The 10,282-nt window shown below is 43.9% G+C and overlaps 1 pseudogene; it reads right to left on the bottom strand.

The window, feature by feature from the left end:
* Positions 1-3,932, bottom strand: part of LOC147340640 (neurabin-2-like) — a 30,810-nt pseudogene extending 26,878 nt beyond the window's left edge.
* Between the last annotated feature and the right edge of the window lie 6,350 nt (positions 3,933-10,282).

The following is a 10,282-nucleotide window of genomic DNA, read 5'->3' on the forward strand; positions in this document are numbered from 1 at the left end:
CCCTTACCCTACTGCTCTCCACCTAGGTACCCTTTCCCAATAAAATCTCTTGCTTTGTCAGCACACGTGTCTCCTTGGACAATTCATTTCCGAGTGTTAGACAAGAGCCCAGTTTTGGGCCCTGGAAGGGGTCCCCATTTCTGCAACAGTATTAGGAAGTGTTCTACTTTCATTATTTTACATGTAGCGTTCCAGTTTTCCCAGCACCACTTAGTGAAGATACTTTTTCCTATTGTCCTTTTTTGGTCTTTTCACCCCATTGTCTGTTTTTTCCCCATTCTTGCCTCCTTTGTCAAAGATTAGGTGTCCATAGGTGCTTTCTATCCTGTTCCATTGATCTATATTTGTTTTTCCAATGATAGCATTTTTAATAATACAACGAATACATACATATGGCCAGAAAATTCACACATAATATAAGGATATAAAGAAAGAAATGTTTCCCTTCATCATCATGCTCCCCAGTTTCCTCCTCAATGGTAAAGGAACTAATAATAGTTTCTTGTTTATTCTTCCAGAAACATGTTTGTGCATATGTTAGCATGTGTGTACTCCATAATATCATCTCAAAAACTCTGGACAATAATGCAGCCTGAAAATAATTTTCCTAAATCAAGATGATAGGATAAAACTAGTAACAATGTTTAACTCTATTTGAGATTTGTGCTCTGGAATCACAGACACAATTTAGAAATCCCCTCACCATTTTGTGTTCTGAGAAATGGCTAACCACAAAGGGCCAACCTTTCCTCATATATTCTCCTCCATTTTTCTTCACAAGTTAAATAAAATTTGCTATTCACATTTCCTCCATAGCTCCCTTGTTTATCTGCCTCCATAAATTTAGGCCCTCTTCCATTTCTTTGAAACATTCTTCCACAGAAATGAACATTCTCCGTATTGCAATAGCATAAATAAAAGCATCTCCTTAATTGTCTAGTGCATTTTGCCTTTTCATGTTGTTAAAGAAAAATTGTTCTGACACTTTACTAAGGAATAGTAATGATGATTTTTTCAAGGGACTACTGCAGTGGGGTTTGCACCAGGAGGGAGAGATCGGGCTTAAGTCTGAATAAAGCAAGGACAAGTAGAGATTTATAGCCAAGGAGCAAGGTAGGGCTCAGTGGGTAGAAAATTACTGAGAGGAAACATCAGAAGTGAGGGGGGATTCTGACTTGATAGGATTCTTGCTGAAGGCAGGCCAGGGTGGCCAGATGCCAAGGGTGAGGGATGAAGAATTTAATCTGATATCGAGGGTGATCAGATATTGAATGTGGAAATCTTTGCTAATCCATTTTAGCAGGATTTTTGCTAAAAATGAGTAATGCAAAGATGGACACAAAAGTCTATCTTTGAAAAGTTCAAGGCCTAGTTGTGAAGAGTGCTCAGAAGAGCCTGACTAAAGTTTGGTCAGAGAGTCTTGGTCACTATCAACAGAGAAATTCTGCTTTCTTTCTATAAGCAAAAAATATACACTAATCCCAACATTAGTCAAAACCTATGCATAACTTTTGTTCTTTTCTCTTTCCCATTTCCAAATTTAAATTGTGAGAAGTGAGGTGTCAAAGAATCCTTTTTGTTCTTGACCAGGATGTCCAAATTCCTAAAGATGAATTCTTAAAGCCTTTAACATTATCATTTATCCATAGTAGTTCCCCAGAAATGGTTACTGATCAGCAAGTCCAATATCTGTCAGCAAACAGTAATAAAAATCACCATTATTTTTTATAGGTATTTTGTTGAAATTTACCCTCTTCCCTTTTTTTTAAAGTGTTATGCCTAAACCTCCAGAGCCAGTCTTCAATGTTGCCTGTTCCATCACTTTTTCTCACCTTATTGGCAATGTCAATGAAAGGTTATGTAGGGCAAGACCACATGGCTTGGAGCCTAATCCAAGTTCCAATACTGCCTTTGATGGCAATACAAATGAAGAGGGTTAAATTATCAGGCAATGTTAGTTGCCAAGTTTAATGGCAGGGGAATGTCAATAAGACTCTCATGATAATAACATTCTGAGTGGTCTTATTACTGTGATCTTGCCTGCAAACTGCCCATTCTTGGCACAATTACCACAGTGATTCACTTAATGACTAAATGTAATTTTGTTTGTATCCTGATCATGTAATGCCTCCCACCTCACTGAATAAAAGCCAAAGTTTTTCATCACAGCTGACAAGGCTGTATATAACCTGACTCTGTCACTCCAATTCTTTGCTATCATTCTCCCAACATTTGAACAACCTCATCCTCATTACAAGCACACCAGTCTTCTTGCTATTTTTCAAATATATCTCAGAGACTTATTATTCCTCCTACCTGAATATTTTCCCCTAGATAATCACACAGCATATTCCTGCACATACTTTAAGTGATTTCTCAAAGATCATTTCTTCAAAGAGGCCTCTTTTTAGGGCCTTAAAAAAAGATAAATGCATATATATATGTACATATATATACATATATAGATGGAAGATTAGCATTATATTGTCTTGTTCAAAAACATCTAAGCTTATCATTAAATTCATTAGGAGCTACCTGTGTTCCCTGGATCTCAGATCTCATCTATACCATGCCAATTTTCATATGAAATTTTAATTTCAATAATAAGAATGGGATAACATATATAAATTATGACATCCAGTTATTCTATTTACAAAGGTTAGGTATTACTAAGCAAAGACTTTCATTGTGCAGATGATCACTGTGGGACACTGAGCAAATGACTCTAGAATTTGTCTATCAATGAAATAGAATAAATAAAGTACAGGTTCAGAATTATATTGATGTTCTGATGTTTCTATTGATATACTGATGTTTATAATTGTTGTTTTCAGATTAATCAGGATTGTGCATTTTACTTCAGAATATTTAAAATTTAAAGCACTGGTTTAAATTACCAATAACTAAGTAAAATAGAGACTTTCAGCTTTCTGATCACTATACAAACAGCAAGTGCCCTGTGTTCCCTGGGTCTCAGTTTGCAGCTCTGAGAAATAAAGGGCTAGATGCCACCACACCTATGCTTCCTCTCTTATTCCAAAGTCTGACAGGGGTGGGGCACAGCATGGGGGCCAGAGGGGAGGTGTGGCCCCCCAAAGGACTGAAGACCCACAGGGATCATTGTTTTCCACGGGCACAGGCCCCACACCAGGGTCAGTGGCAAAGACAGACCATATGGACAGAGTCTGTGGGAGTGGGCCAGGGACCTGAGGGCCCTTCCTCTTGTTTCCAGAACACATACAGCTTCTCAGTACCTCAGTACTTATGAAACAGCCTGGAAACCAGAAGACTTGGAAGTCAAACAGGTAAAATAAGGTGTTTTCTTATTTTTTTTTCCTGAAAGTTTCACTTAAACATCTCCGTGTGTCCCTGGGCTCAGTAAGTAAAGAATCCACAGGACATTTTCCCATATTTTCCCCTCTTCTTTCCTGTGTCACTTCCCCCCCACCAACCCCCCCACCCCCTCCCCCCACACACACACTCCCACATACATAGGAGAAGAGCAGCAGGGATGGAGAAAAGGGGCAGCCTTGTTTCCTACCCATCATGTCAATTGTCAAGGTCGATGGAAGCTAAACCACAAACACAGGTTTGAAGAAGGAAATATCTCGGCCCTCTGAAAGGGGTAAGGGGTAGGGAACTGGGAAGGAAACTTTTTTCAGAACAGTTGAACTATTGCCATTCTTGGAGGCCTTGCAACCCACACTTGGTGTCACAAAAGCCAGCAAGGGGAAGGGCACCCTGCTAATATGCAACTTCTACTCAGAAGAGTCACTGAAGGCTCAACAGTGAGCTTGGGGGTCCCAGGCCACTACTTTGAGAACCCCTGGTCTGATGAAGGGGAGCCTCACCTCTTCTCCAAGCCCCAGAAGTTGCGCGGTTATCACTGACATGACAAAATGTTCCAGAGGGTCATCTGCAGCCTTGACCATGTCTGCCTGGCCTGAAGAGAGGAGACCAAGCCTCCCCAAGGCTACCTTCCCAATCAACCAGAATTGACTGTTCCAGAAATGGGCACAGGCAGCCGGGAAAGGACTGCAGCACAGGATGGTCCCTGAGCCCCTGAGGTGGACTGGAGCACCTGCCCACCTGGCTAGGCTGCAAGCTCTGAGAGGGCAGGACCACATCCCACTTGTTCACTGTTCAGTTCCCAGTCACTCGGGTCACTATTTGTTGAATAAAAGAAGTAGCTAGGATACTCAGTGGCTCCTGGTGGGTAGTCAAGTTAGAGTCCCAGCTCAGGCACTTGGGAGAGTGAGGTGCTTATGACCTCTTTATGACTTATGTGGTGTGCACGCATGCATGTGTGCATGTGAGTGTGTCCTGTATTTGCCCAAGAGAACCCAGGAGCTTCCTGAGGGTGGGTGTCATAAACTGGTTTTAGTTCATGCCACAACTCTGCTCCTTAGGGGGCTGGCTCTCCACTTCACCATCAGCCACCCTGCCCAAGAAAGATCCCTCCTGAGGAGGTCCCCAGCTCTTTCCGACCCCATGCTCCTCCCTGTCCCTGCTCTGTGTGGCCTTGGACAAGTCCCTGTTTCCTTATCTGGAAAGTGAGGATGTTGGGCTACATTAAGGGCAAGGAGCCACTTGGTGCCACAATTGCTCATCTCCATGATGTCTGAACACTGCTGCTTCCTGAATACCTCAGGGATTGGGAGCAGGGCCTTGAGGGTTCTAGAGCTCACTCTCCTACCATTGAGACCGAGTTGTGAAGGAAATGGCTGTCACTGCCCAGGTACTTCTGGGTCAATCAAGAAGCTTAGCTCGATCCAGACCTCGGCCAGACAAATGAGGTTCAGAGACAGTAGGACACAGGCAGGAAGACCCTCTTGACTGTAAACATAATTAAAACCAGCAATCATTTACTGAGGAATGTTGTGGGTCTCCCTTTCCTGGAGATCACAGAAACATGGAAGCTAATGGGCCCCTGGAGATGGACGGGTACAGCCCCCTCATTGTATAGATGAGGAAGCTCAGACCTCCAGGGAGGAAGTAGCCCGCCCAGGGTCATGGAGCAGCGTAGAGAAAGAGCAGAGACCCAGACCTGTGACCAGGGCTCTCTGGCAAGAGCCAGTTTCATGACTCCAGACTGAGAGGCTTCCTGCAACTGCAGGGCAGCCCAGGCGAATCTCTGGAGTGTATTCTCTGCACACATGAAGACTTCCTGAGGTCTCGAGGGTAAATGACCTATGGGAGGGAGGAGTGAGGCCAGAGGCGTCTGTCTTCTTGATGCCCAAGTCCAGGCTGCTCCCTAGACAATCCCTTTCCTTCTCTGCAGGCAAGAGAGACTCCCTATCACTGTGGAGTATATCTGATGGCTGCTCCAGCCTGGGATCCGGGATGTCCCCTCAAAGCCTCGCCTGTACATCCAGCCCACTCACCCTCCAGAAGGCCCTTCAACTCAGGCAGGCAGTCAGTCAGTCAGCTGCCCTGTGGGGAGCACCTTCCAAATGACTGTGGGTGAGGCTCAGCTGGGGCAGGTCACATATATCCAGAACCAACATCCCTGTACTTGGTGTGCTTCTGGGTGAGGGAGAAACTGAGGTCCCTGCACCCAAGGGCAGACACCTGGGAACAGAGAGCAATGGGCCAGGGTGGTCAGAGGAGGTGGGAATGTGTCAGTCTTTGACACATTCTGGGTAGGACCTGGACTAAGAGGTGGGCGCAGTGTGGAGGCCTTCCCTACGTCTGGAGGCAGGACGGGTGGAGTGGCAGGGCGTGGTTGTTAGGAGTTTAGGCTCCTGATGTGAGTTACCAGCCTGGCCTGGTGCCTCAGTAGCTGGGTGACCTTGAGCTCTTCATTTCATCACTTTGAATCTCAAGATTTGGGAATTAATAATGCCTCACATAATTCAAGGCAGAGCTCAAAGGAGGCCTCCTGGGAAGAGCCCGGAGTTACTGGTTTGCAGGGTAATTTTGCTTCCTTGTGATTTCAGCATACTGTTCGGACACACTTCGGGCTCAGAGTTGGTATAAAGATTATTTTAGCTGAAGACATTTGAGATTCAATAGACAACAGGGTAAAAAGCATTTTTTGTAGCTTTCTTTATCTGACTAAAAGCAGCAAATTCTAGGAAATGAAGCTGCCAAAAATTCCTTCTCGTGATCCACTTCTGGAAGGTAGAGTACGTTCAGTTGAGTTCAGTCGTTCAGTCGTGTCCGACTCTTTGCGACCCCATGAATTGCAGCACGCCAGGCCTCCCTGTCCATCACCAACTCCCAGAGTTCACTCAAACTCATGTCCATCGAGTCGGTGATGCCATCCAGCCATCTCATTCTCTGTCGTCCCCTTCTCCTCCTGCCCCCAATCCCTCCCAGCATCAGAGTCTTTTTCAATGAGTCAGCTCTTCGCATGAGATGGCCAACGTACTGGAGTTTCAGCTTTAGCATCATTCCTTCCAAAGAAATCCCAGGGCTGATCTCCTTCAGAATGGACTGGTGGGATCTCCTGGCAGTCCAAGGGACTCTCAATAGTCTTCTCCAACACCACAGTTCAAAAGCATCATTTCTTCGGCTCAGCTTTCTTCACAATCCAATTCTCACATCCATACATGACCACTGGAAAAATCATTGCCTTGACTAGACGAACCTTTGTTGGCAAAGTAATGTCTCTGCTTTTGAATATGATATCTAGGTTGGTCCTAACTTTCCTTCCAAGGAGTAAGTGTCTTTTAATTTCATGGCTGCAATCACCATCTGCAGTGATTTTGGAGCCCCCAAAAATAAAGTCTGACACTGTTTCCACTGTTTCCCCATCATTTCTCATGAAGTGATGGGACCAGGTGCCATGATCTTGTTTTCTGAATGTTGAGCTTTAAGCCAACTTTTTCACTCTCCTCTTTCACTTTCATCAAGAGGCTTTTTAGTTCCTCTTCACTTTCTGCCATAAGGGTCATGCCATCTGCATATCTGAGATTATTGATATTTCTCCCAGCAATCTTGATTCCAGCTTCTGCTTCTTCCAGCCCAGCATTTCTCATGATGTACTCTGCATATAAGTTAAAGAAGCAGGGTGACAATATACAGCCTTGATGTACTCCTTTTCCTATTTGGAACCAGTCTGTTGTTCCATGTCCAGTTCTAACTGTTGCTTCCTGACCTGCATGTAGGTTTCTCAAGAGGCAGGTCAGGTGGTCTGGTGTTCCCATCTCTTTCAGAATTTTCCACAGTTTATTGTGATTCACACAGTCAAAGGCTTTGGCATAGTCAATAGAGCAGAAAGATATGTTTTTCTGGAACTGTCTTGCTTTTTCCATGATCCACCAGATATTGGCAATTTGATCTCTGGTTCCTCTGCCTTTTCTAAAACCAGCTTGAACATCTGGAAGTTCATGGTTCACGTATTGCTGAAGCCTGGCTTGGTGAGTTTTGGGCATTACTTTACTAGCGTGTGAGATGACTGCAATTGTGCGGCAGTTTGAACATTCTTTGGCATTGCCTTTCTTTGGGATTGGAATGAAAACTGACCCTTTCCAGTCCTGTGGAACACTGCTGAGTTTTCCAAATTTGCTGGCATATTGAGTGCAGCACTTCAGCAGCATCATCTTTTAGAATTTGAAATAGCTCAGCTGGAATTCCATCACCTCCACTAGCTTTGTTTGTAGTGATGCCTTCTAAGGCCCACTTGATTTCCCATTCCAGGATGTCTGGCTCTAGGTGAGTGATCACACCATCGTGATTATCTGGACCGTGAAGATCTTTTTTGTACAGTTCTGTGTATTCTTGCCACCTCTTCTTAATATCTTCTGCTTCTGTTAGGTCCATACCATTTCTGTCCTTTATCGAGCCCATCTTTGCATGAAATGTTCCCTTGGTGTCTCTAATTTTCTTGAAGACATCTCTAGTCTTTCCCATTCTGTTGTTTTCCTCTATTCCTTTGCATTGATCCCTGAAGAAGGCTTTCTTATCTCTTCTTGCTATTCTTTGGAACTCTGCATTCAGATGCTTATATCTTTCCTTTTCTCCTTTGTTTGTTGCTTCTCTTCTTTTCACAGCTATTTGTAAGGCCTTCCCAGACAGCCATTTTGCTTTTTTGCATTTCTTTTCCATGGGGATGGTCTTGATCCCTGTCTCCTATACAATGTCATGAACCTCCATCCATAGTTCATCAGGCACTCTGTCTAGCAGATCTAGACCCTTAAATCTATTTCTCACTTCCACTGTATAATCATAAGGGATTTGATTTAGATCATACCTGAATGGTCTAGTGGTTTTTTCCCTACTTTCTTCAATTTCAGTCTGAATTTTGCAATAAGGAGTTGATGATCTGAGCCACAGTTAGCTCCTGGTCTTGTTTTTGGTGACTATATAGAGCTTCTCCATCTTTGGCTGCAAAGAATATAATCAATCTGATTTCAGTGTTGACCATCTGGTGATGTCCATATGTAGAGTCTTCTCTTGTGTTGTTGGAAGAGGGTGTTTGCTATGACCAGTGCGTTCTCTTGGCAAAACTCTATTAGCCTTTGCCCTACTTTATTTCGTATTCCAAGGCCAAATTTGCCTGTTACTCCAGGTGTTTCTTGACTTCCTACTTTTGCATTCCAGTCCCAGATAGTGAAAAGGACATCTTTTTTGCGTGTTTGTTCTAAAAGGTCTTGTAGGTCTTCATAGAACGGTTCAACGTCAGCTTCTTCAGCATTACTGGTCGGGGCACAGACTTGGATTACTGTGATGTTGAATGGTTTGTCTTGGAAATGAACAGAGATCATTCTGTCATTTTTGAGATTGCATCCAAGTACTGCATTTTGGACTCTTTTGTTGACCATGATGGCCACTCCATTTCTTCTGAGGGATTCCTGCCTGCAGTAGTAGATATAATGATCATCTGAGTTAAATTCACCCATTCCAGTCCATTTTAGTTTGCTGATTCCTAGAATGTCGATGTTCACTCTTGCCATCTCCTGTTTGGCCACTTCCAATTTGCCTTGATTCATGGACCTGACATTCCACGTTCCTATGCAATATTGCTCTTTACAGCATCGGACCTTGCTTCTATCACCAGTCACATCCACGACTGGGTATTGTTTTTGCTTTGGCTCCATCCCTTCATTCTTTCTGGAGTTATTTCTCCACTGATCTCCAGTAGCATATTGGGGACCTACTGACCCGGGGAGTTCTTCTTTCAGTATCCTATCATTTTGCCTTTCATACTGTTAATGGGGTTCTCAAGGCAAGTATACTGAAGTGGTTTGCCATTCCTTTCTCCAGTGGACCACATTCAGTCAGACCTCTCCACCATGACCCACCTGTCTTAGGTGGCCCCACATGGCATGGCTTAGTTTCCTTGAGTTAGACAAGGCTGTGGTCCATGTGATTAGATTGGCTAGTTTTCTGTGATTATGGTTTCAGTGTGTCTGACCTCTGATGCCCTCTCGCAACACCTACTGTATTATGTGGGTTTCTCTTACCTTGGACGTGGGGTATCTCTTCGTGGCTGCTCCAGCAAAGCGAAGCCGCTGCTCCTTACCTTGGACGAGGGGTATCTCCTCACCGCCACCCCTCCTTACTTTGAACGTGGAGTAGCTCCTCTCGGCCCTCCTGCATCCGTGCAGCCACCACTCCTTGGATGTGGGGTTGCTTCTCTCGGCCGCCGCCCCTTACCTCGGCCGTGGGGTAGCTCCTCCTGGCCGCCGCCTCTGACCTCAGATGGTCTACCCCAAATCTTTTCTCTGAGTAAGTTTGTGGCCCTGAAAAAGAAAGATCATTCACACCTATATAGACAAACATTACAGCCTTTCCTATCAAGTGTTTGTTTTCCTGAATATCCATGTATGTTTCCAAAAATCATTTATATTCCTGGCAAGGACCTTTCTCCCCCGTTTCATCTAGTAAGTTGGCATGTAAGCCCCAAATTCCAACCACACCTTTGAGTTATCATCACTGAGTTCTGTGTATATGGAAGTTGCACATGTAAATAAACTCTGGGTTTTTTTTTTTTTTTCTCCTCCTGTCAGTCTGTCTTTTACCAGTTTTCACTCACAGGGCCTAGGTGCTAAACCTAAGAGAGTAGAAGAAAAGGTTTTCCTCCCCCAAAATATTCACAAAGGGGAACCTCTAGATTTCTGTGTCCTTTTTTTAGATCTTGACTCAAGTAAACTGTGAAAAAAAACAACAGTCAACACCTCATGATATTGATGAGGTGCTTGAACTTTGAACACTGCCTGGATATTTGATGACATTATGGAATTATTAATTACTTTAGGTGTTGTAATGACATTGTAGGTCTGTTAAAAGAGAGTTCTCATGTTTCAAAGCTACATACTGAAATGCAGATTCAATG

The sequence above is a fragment of the Bos grunniens genome, chromosome X, assembly GCF_055505025.1.
Source record: "Bos grunniens cultivar Pamir isolate PY7600 chromosome X, Bosgru_T2T1.0, whole genome shotgun sequence".
Classification (NCBI taxonomy): domain Eukaryota; kingdom Metazoa; phylum Chordata; class Mammalia; order Artiodactyla; family Bovidae; genus Bos; species Bos grunniens.